The following is an 8,458-nucleotide window of genomic DNA, read 5'->3' as shown; positions in this document are numbered from 1 at the left end:
GTCATGCAGCACCAGCCTCACCTGGAGCTTGTTGGATGTGCAGAATCGCACTCTCACCCCCCAGCCCTACCGACCTGCAGGCTGCATGTTAACAAGGTCCCAGATGACTGCACGTTCCAGCTTGAGAAGCACTGTCTACACAGGACTGAAGGGGTGAGTTCCTTTCTTATTGCTGCTATAATAAATCTCCACAAACCGACTGCTTGAAACAAAAGTGTATGATCTTAACAGTTCTGGAGGCGGAAGTCCTAAACTCAAGGTGTGGGCAGGGCTGGTTCCTTCTCAGGCTCCAGGGGAGGTTCATCTCCTTGACTTTCCAGCTCCTGGAGGCGCCTGCATCCTGGGCTTGTGGCCCCTTCCCCTGTCGTCACTCTGACCACTGCCTCTGGCTTCAACCTTCTTCTCTGACTCTGACTCCTCGGCCTCCCTCTTTCACGAACAGGACCTTTGTGATGACAGTGGGCCACCGTATAACCCAGGATACCCTTCCCACCTCAAGTTCTTAAACTTTAATCACTTCTAGAAAAGTCCCTTTTGTCGTGTGTAAAGTAACATATTCACAGGGGGATTAGGACATGGCATCTCCGAGGGGCCATTGTTCTGTCTGTTACAGATTTGTGTGACTAAGCTTTGCTCAATTGATCAGAAATCTATTTCAAAACAGTGGCGACTGAATGACATGCTCGCGTTAGTTCGTTGATTCGATCATTTGTATCCTTAGTGTTTCAGGGCCTAAAGTCTGCCCAACAATCCACGTATGTTCTCTGTCCTCACTCTCTCCCACTCCCGCCCCCCAAACTCCTCTCTCTTCCACGTGCCCACCCCACATTTCACCTTTACTCTCAAGGGTTGACTTGGCCTCCCATTTCACAGAGAAATTACAGTCCACCAGACAGGAATATCCTCAACTTCTTGACATTGTTTTCTTCATTTATTTATTCAGCAAATATATACTGGGTGTCACACTGTGGGCTAAGTACTGTCCTAGGTTTGCAGGTACAATGGCTCCTGCAAGGAACTGACATCCTAGTTGGAATTTCCTTTGCCGTCCAGAGGTTGGGACTCCACACTCACTGTCGAGGGCCTGGGTTCAATCCCTGGCCAAAAAAAAAAAAAAAGAAAAAAGAGAGAGAGACAGAGAAAATAGGGAGGAGGGGGGAGGGAGGAAGAGGAAGGGGACACAGTAGATAGTGGAAGACGCCGTGCTGTGCTGAGAATAGAGGACAACGGACTAGGCAGCTACTTAAGAGGGAAAGGTCAGGCAAGCTCCTCTGAAGAGGCGCTTTGAAGCTGAGATGTGAACCTGACAAGAACCTGCTACGTGGAAGCACACCAGGCAGAGGAGACCATGGTTGTCATCAGACAGACACACGGACTCGCATGGACTCCCATGCTTTTCTGTTCTCTCTCCTCCGGCTTAAGGGAAGACGCCCCCTTTGTTCTAGCTGAGCAGTCTCACGTGGCAGGTACATCCTTGGGAATCCTTGAAGGCTTTCCAAAGGCTCCCTGGGCAAGTGCATTTTCGGGAGTCATTTTCCTGATTTCTTTTTTTTTTTTTTTTGCCTTTTCTATTCATTTATTCATTTCTCAAATGCTTGTTGAGATTCTTCTCTTTCCTAAGGGCTGTGATAAGTGTCATATGTGATGAGAATATAACACAGAGTAAGACGTGATTCCTACTCTCAAGGGACTAATATTCTGATGAAAGACCCCACACTCTAATTTGTAGTGACTATACTTTATACACTGTAAAATTAAGTGTATAAGAAATAACTCTGTGTAACTCATTCCCCGTGTTTTACAATGTTATAGTTTCACTCTGCCTTTTCCTTGGTATAATGTTAGCATAAATACATACCCCAGAACATGCCAGTAAAGTTTAAAGGTATCTCTTTTTACAACAAAAAAGTGACTCCTTTTTCAAAGCCATTCTTTAGATTTTTCTTGAATACCTGCCTTTTCTTAGCCCCAGTATGTTGTAGCAAAAATAGAAATAAGACTTTTCTGAAAAACAAGGAAAATAAGAAAACAATAAACAGGCTGGGGAAACAACATAAACAGTCCTGAAAGAGTTAAACCATCTTGATTATTCTTTAGCTGTAACCACTAACAAACAGTTGTAGCTAGGCTTGTCCTCCTTCACAAAGCTAACCTCTAACACTCTCTGACTCTGCGTGAATTACATCCTGCACCTGGTGTTTACACCCCCTGCACTCCCTTGTAGCAAATCACCCCTTGTAGCATTCTGCATTTCAGAAAGAAGGTTGCAGGCCAAAACCCAGAGAGGAACTGACCCAATTACGGGGCTGCCTGACACCAGCCGTGACTGTTTTGAAATAATGCGGGTTAGGGTTAGGGTTAGGATTAGGATCACCACTTTCATCCTGATCACCTATCCCAGACTGAGAGCCCCACCTGCAAGACTTCTCCTGATTCCCCAGGGCACAGTTCTGGAGGCGCTAGCCTGCTGTGTTCCCGCTTTGCCTGGCAAAGAATATAGCTACTCTTTTTCTTTTTCCTCCAAAATTCTGCCTCTGTATTTCTATTTGGCATCCGTGCAGAGAGCCAAGATTTTGGCATCAAGTCTAACTTCATTTTCCCGATCTTAAACTTCCACGTGTGTTCCTTTCTAAGGTTGTCTGTCTGAGACCACACGTCCAAGTTGAGATGTCCTCCCTTCCTGTCTACCTCCCTTTCACAGTTACCCTTTACTCTCTTTATGAAAGGCAGCTCAGCTCTTACCCAACCTAAATCTTAATGTGTGGCTTTGCCCCTAGTGAGTAAAAACCTCAGCTTGTCAAATAAGGGGTAATTCTAGATATGGCTGGTTGTGTGGAGCAAGGGAACATGGAGATAAACAAAGAATATCTGTAATGATTAGGGTTTTTTTATGACTTTTTTTTGGATTAAGAAGGCCTTTTTAAATATTTATTTATTTTATTTTATTATTTTAATTTTAGTTTTTGGCTGTGTCAGGTCTTAGTTGCAGCACGTGGGATCTTCGTTGAGGCATGCGGGATCTTATTTGTTGCAGTTCGTGGGCTCTTCATTGCGGCATGCAGGTTTTCTCTCTCTAGTTGTGGTGCATGAGCTCCAGGGTGCATGGGCTCTACAGTTGTGGCGTGCGGGCTCCAGAACACGTGAGCTCTGTAGTTTGCGGCCCGTGGGTTCTCTCGTTGAGGCACATGAGCTCAGTAGTTGTGGCACGCAGGGGTTTAGTTGCCCCGCGGCATGTGGGATCTTAGTTCCCTGACCAGGGATCGAACCTGAGTCCCCTGCATGGGAAGGAGGATTCTTTACCACTGGACCACCAGGGAAGTCCTTGTGATGATTAGTTTTATGTGTCAACTTGACTGGGTTAGGGGATGCCCAGGTAGCTGGTCAACAGTACCTCTGGGTGTTCATAAGGGTATTTCAGGGAGAGATTAGCATTTGAATGGGTAGACTGAGTAAAGAAGATCACCCTCCCCAGTGTGGGTGGACATCATCCAAATCTTTGAGGGTGAGAATAGGACAAAGAGGGCGAGGGAGGGTGAATTTACTCTGTTTGAGCTGGGACACCCATCCTCTCCTGCCCTTGGACCTCTGTGCTCCTGGTTCTCACCTTCGGACATGGACTGGACCATACCGCCAGCTCTCCTAGGCCTCCAGCTTGCAGATGGTACACCATAGGACTTAGCCTCCATAATTGCATGGTCCAATACCTCATAATAAATCTCTTTCTATCTATTTATATGTATCCAGTTGGTTGTGTTTCACTGGGGAACTCTGACTAATACAACATCCAAATGAGAACAAACAGGTTATTTATTCAGAGTGTGCTCTGGCAAGGGACTCGGCCACATCACTTGCATTTGGTAGAGACTGGAAGTCAGGCAGAGGAGGGAAGCTTCGTGGTGGGAAGGGAGGCCTTCAGGTGGCTCTGCTGAGTGGCTACTGGCCTGGGGAAGTTCATGGGGTTGGTTTCTGGAGCATACACCATCCATCCTTTATTGTGCTCACTATTGCGCTCTGCAGATATTGCACTTTTTACAAATGAAAGGTTTGTGGCCACGGTGCATTGAGCAAGTGCCATTTTTCCAACACTATTTGCTCACTTCTGGTCTCTGTGTCACATTTTGGTAATTTTTGCAATATTTCAAATGTTTTCATTATGATATTTGTTATGGTGACATGTGACCAGTGATCTTTGATGTTACTGTTGAAATTGTTTTAACATTTTTAACAATAAAGTATTTTTAAATTAAGATATGTACCTTTTTTTAGACATAATGCTATTGCACATTTAATAGACTACAGTATAATCTAAACATAACTTTTATATGCACTGGGAAACCAAAAAATTTGTGTGACTCGCTTTATTTTTTGCTTCATTGATGTGGTCTGGAACGGAATCCACAGTATCTCCAAGGTGTGCCTGTGTTTGACTCTGGTTGGTCCTGGGTTGAAAGGCAAAACAGAGGAGCAAGAAGAGGGAAGTCGCCGTCACTGACCACTGACAAGTCCTGACTGTTTTGGGCCAATTGTGCAGAGGTTGTGGGTCAGAGACTGTTGTCAAATATGATCTGGCCATTGTCTGTGTATTCAGTATCTCATGAAAAATTCTGATAATTCCGAAGACTGAGCAGTAAATACCATTGCAAGTTGGGTAATTTCTACTTCTTTGCTTTCAACAGAATAGCAGGGGCAATCTAGGTTACTAAATATTTTTGGTTTTTTTTTTTTTTTTTTTGGCCGTGCAGCACATGCGATCTTAGTTCCCCGACCAGGGATCAAACCCACGTCCCTTGCATTGGAAGCCTGGAGTCTTAACCACTGGACCACCAGGGAAGTCCCTAGATTACTAAACATTTTTATGATGGGTGATTCTATAATATTTTGGCATATATCCTAGGAGTTCAGAGAATTAGGTAGAATTGCTATAGTAAAACTCCTTTCATTCCCTCTACTTATTATATGAGCAGGGTGTTTGGTTATTTTTTTTAATTTGCATTATAAAAAGAAAAATATGAATAGAACTGATGCTGAAGCTTGTCTTATTTTATTAATACGTAATATTTATCCACAGATACGTGAATTAAATTTTAAAAGCCCTACTCGTCTCATTAGGAGATATATTTCAATATTTTACTTTTTATGTTTAATAGTTATTATCAAAATGATAAGTTATGCTATTTTATCAATTATATACTAAAATAATATCTAAATTGAGTATGAATATTTTATTACATTCATATTTTTGTTGCAAGTAAGTATGGTGGGTTGATTAATAGAATATAGTATAAAATTCAGTTATGGAAATTAAAAGGATGTGAATGTGCAAGGAATGAAGGGACATTTTGGAGTTGCTAAACTGTTAAAAAAAAAAAAGAGGCCCGTGTCGGCAGCTGCGGCGGGTCGCACAGCTCCGTCCCATCTCGGGGTGGGGGGGGGGGGGTGGGCGGGGGAGGCGAGACGCGCGAGCAGAGCGCTGGGCACGATGTCTGACGAGGGCGGCGGAAAGAAGCCACCTGTAGAGCCGCAGGCGGGGCCGGGGCCGGGGCGCGCAGCCAGGGAAAGGGGCCTGCCGGGCCCCTTCCCTCTGGTCCTGAAGAAGCTTATGGAGAACCCCCTGCGCGAGGCGCGCCTAGATAAGGAAAAGGGGAAGGACAAGCTGGAGGAAGACGAGGCTGCAGCGGCCAGCACCATGGCCGTCTCTGCCTCCCTCATGCCACCCATCTGGGAAGAGACCATCCCATACGATGGCGAGTCTTTCCACCTGGAGTGCATGGACCTGGATGAGTTCCTGCTGGAGAATGGCATCCCTGCCAGCCCCACCCACCTGGCCCAGAACCTGCTGCTGCCTGTGGCCGAGCTGGAAGGGAAGGGGTCGGCCAGTTCCTCCACGGCGTCCCCGCCATCCTCCTCCCCCGCTGTCTTTCAGCCCTCGGAAACCGTGTCTAGCACAGAATCCTCCCTGGAAAAGGAGAGGGGGACGCCCAATCCCATCGACCCCAACTGCGTGGCGGTGGATGTGAACTTCAATCCCGACCCTGCCGACCTGGTCCTCTCCAGTGTGCCGGGCGGGGAGCTGTTCAGCCCTCGGAAGCACAGGTTTGCAGAGGAGGACCTGAAGCCCCAGCCCATGATCGAAAGGCCAAGAAGGTCTTTGTCCCCGATGAGCAGACGGACGAAAAGTACTGGACGAGACGCAAGAAGAACAACGTGGCGGCCAAGCGGTCCCGGGACGCCCGGCGCCTGAAGGAGAACCAGATTACCATCCGGGCGGCCTTCCTGGAGAAGGAGAACACAGCCCTGCGGACGGAGGTAGGCAAGTGCAAGACCATCATGTCCAAGTACGAGACCAAGTACGGGCCCTTGTAACCCGTGCCCCCGCCCGGGCGCGCTGCCTCACCTCAGACCTCTGCCTGGGACCCCTGAAACCCACCCCTGCGTGGAGACTTATGACTCGTCGTGGGCGCATGGCAGTGCACCTGCCCCAGGAGCCTTCACGTTCAAGCGTCATTATCACATGGCCAGCACGGCGACTTCGTGGAGGCCAGCCTCCTCCCTGGTGGGATGCGAGAGAATCTACGAGGTGGTGAATCAGCCTAAGTCTCTGTTCTTGGCTGTCTCAGTTGGACCGGAAGGGGACCTCTGGAGCATGGGCTCTTCTTTTCCAGGGTACCCAGGCTTCCCTGACTCTCCCTGCTTCTCCAGTCTGGGCCGTCCAGGCCTGTCTCTGCAGAATGAGTCATGATGGCTGTCGCCCTTACATCTTCTCAGGTAGCAGGGTGCATTTCCAGGCAGGGAGGGTCTGTTGTCCTCTCCAGAAAGTCTTAGAGAAAAACATCCGTTCCCATCTTCCTCAAAGGTAAAAAGACACGCCAGCTCCTCTGTAGTGTCCACGTGGGTGCCAGGCCGCAGCGGCTGGGTGTCTGCACAGCCTGGGACGGGCTTTTCGTCTGGGCCTGCAACAGAAGTGCGCCCAACCATTCTTGGCTCCCTCACCCCTTTTCTCTGTGGCTCCGAGGCCTGGAAGGAGGAGGCCCTGGGGAGGGGTTCCCTCTGCGTTCCATCCGCCGTTGGGGAGAGACTCCCAGGGTGGTGGTCTCTGAGCCTTGGTCGCCGTGCATATCTCCTCTTCTCCAGGTCACTTGTGGAGGCCGCCTGAGTCAAATCTGTCCCACCAGACTGGGCCTCTGGGCCTGCTGTTTCTTTTCATCCAGTGACCAAGCTCAGATCTTGGATTTAAAAGAAAGAGCCTCCTCATCTAGGAAGCTTAACTTCCTGGAGCTGGGATGCACCTTCGGCATGGTGTTCAGAAAACCGGTCTCCACAGCCCCTCACGCTGTAGGCGGGAAGCTGGGGCATGTTTCTCGAGAAGCTCCCGCTCCTTCTTGCTCTGCTTTCCCGTGCGGGCCAGGCCCGAGTCCGCTGTCCCTGAAAAGCAGAAGAGGGCTTCCCAGTTCTGGCTTCAGGATCCACCCCGTGCGAGCGGCCTGGAGGGCGTCACCAGGCAGGACACCTGGTCACCTGGTCGCAGCACAACTCTTTTGGAACAGTGGGCTCTGGGGACATTTATGTAGGCTAGAGTCCCCTCGATCTGGGTCCCAGGAGACAGCCACCCATGCAAGCCTGGCTGTGGTGTGGTGCGGAGGGGCCCACCTCCCAGCTGCTCCTTTCTCTTGTGTCCAGCTGGACTCGTCCTTTGGCTCTGCCTGAAAGATTAATTAAGGAGATCCGTGGAAGCGTCTGCTCGCTGCGGTCAGCTGGGGCACCCAGAGATGGGTGTATTTATTTGCCCAGGGCAGGCAGCCTGTGGTAAGGAGGGGTCAGAGGTGACGGGCACACTTTGTCACATTCACCACTGGCTTTATTTAAAGTGGTGGCTTGGAGTCCTGGGCCTTGACCCCTAAAGACTTTTCATAACAGATGTTAAGAGCAGGGGAAGCCATCCACTGGCCCTGGACCACACCCCAGGGGAACGCCACGGCCCTCCAGGGACCTGCACACCCGTCTCTCCAGGGGACTTGACAAGGGTCCCTGAGGCCAAGGGATGTCAGCGCCCTCCCTGCAGGCCCCTGACTTTTACTTTGTGGTTCTATGAAAACCATGTTCACACTTTTCACTCTATTGTAACCACAACAGGGCAGTTGCATCCGGCATGTCAGTGTCCTGCCCTGGGCAGCTCGCCCGCCCGGGCACTCTCCCTCTGGTCTGGCCACCCACCAAGAGGGCACTTCTCATTTTGTTATTGGAAGAAGAGCCACCACCTTAAAAGCTCTTCATTTTCTTTGGTCAGAAGTGTATGGTTTGTGTTTCTTTCAGTTTTTTCCCCTAAGGGATGGACATTTAGTCTCCGGGTGGCGTCCACTTTCCGACCCCAGTGGGTGAGATGATGGCCTGATGTCTCTTCTCTTTGTCCCACCTTCTGCCTGTGCAGTGCCCTCCCCTTCTACCCCTCCCCCGCCAGCCA

The 8,458-nt window shown here is 49.3% G+C and overlaps 1 pseudogene; it reads left to right on the top strand.

Annotated features, from left to right (window-relative positions):
• Positions 1-5,479: 5,479 nt before the first annotated feature.
• Positions 5,480-6,653, top strand: LOC103017572 (thyrotroph embryonic factor-like; annotated as a pseudogene).
• Positions 6,654-8,458: the final 1,805 nt, after the last annotated feature.

The sequence above is a fragment of the Balaenoptera acutorostrata genome, chromosome 14 (assembly GCF_949987535.1).
Source record: "Balaenoptera acutorostrata chromosome 14, mBalAcu1.1, whole genome shotgun sequence".
Classification (NCBI taxonomy): Eukaryota; Metazoa; Chordata; class Mammalia; order Artiodactyla; family Balaenopteridae; genus Balaenoptera; species Balaenoptera acutorostrata.
Note: the sequence above shows the minus strand (reverse complement) of the source record. Positions and strands in the feature narration are given on the sequence as shown.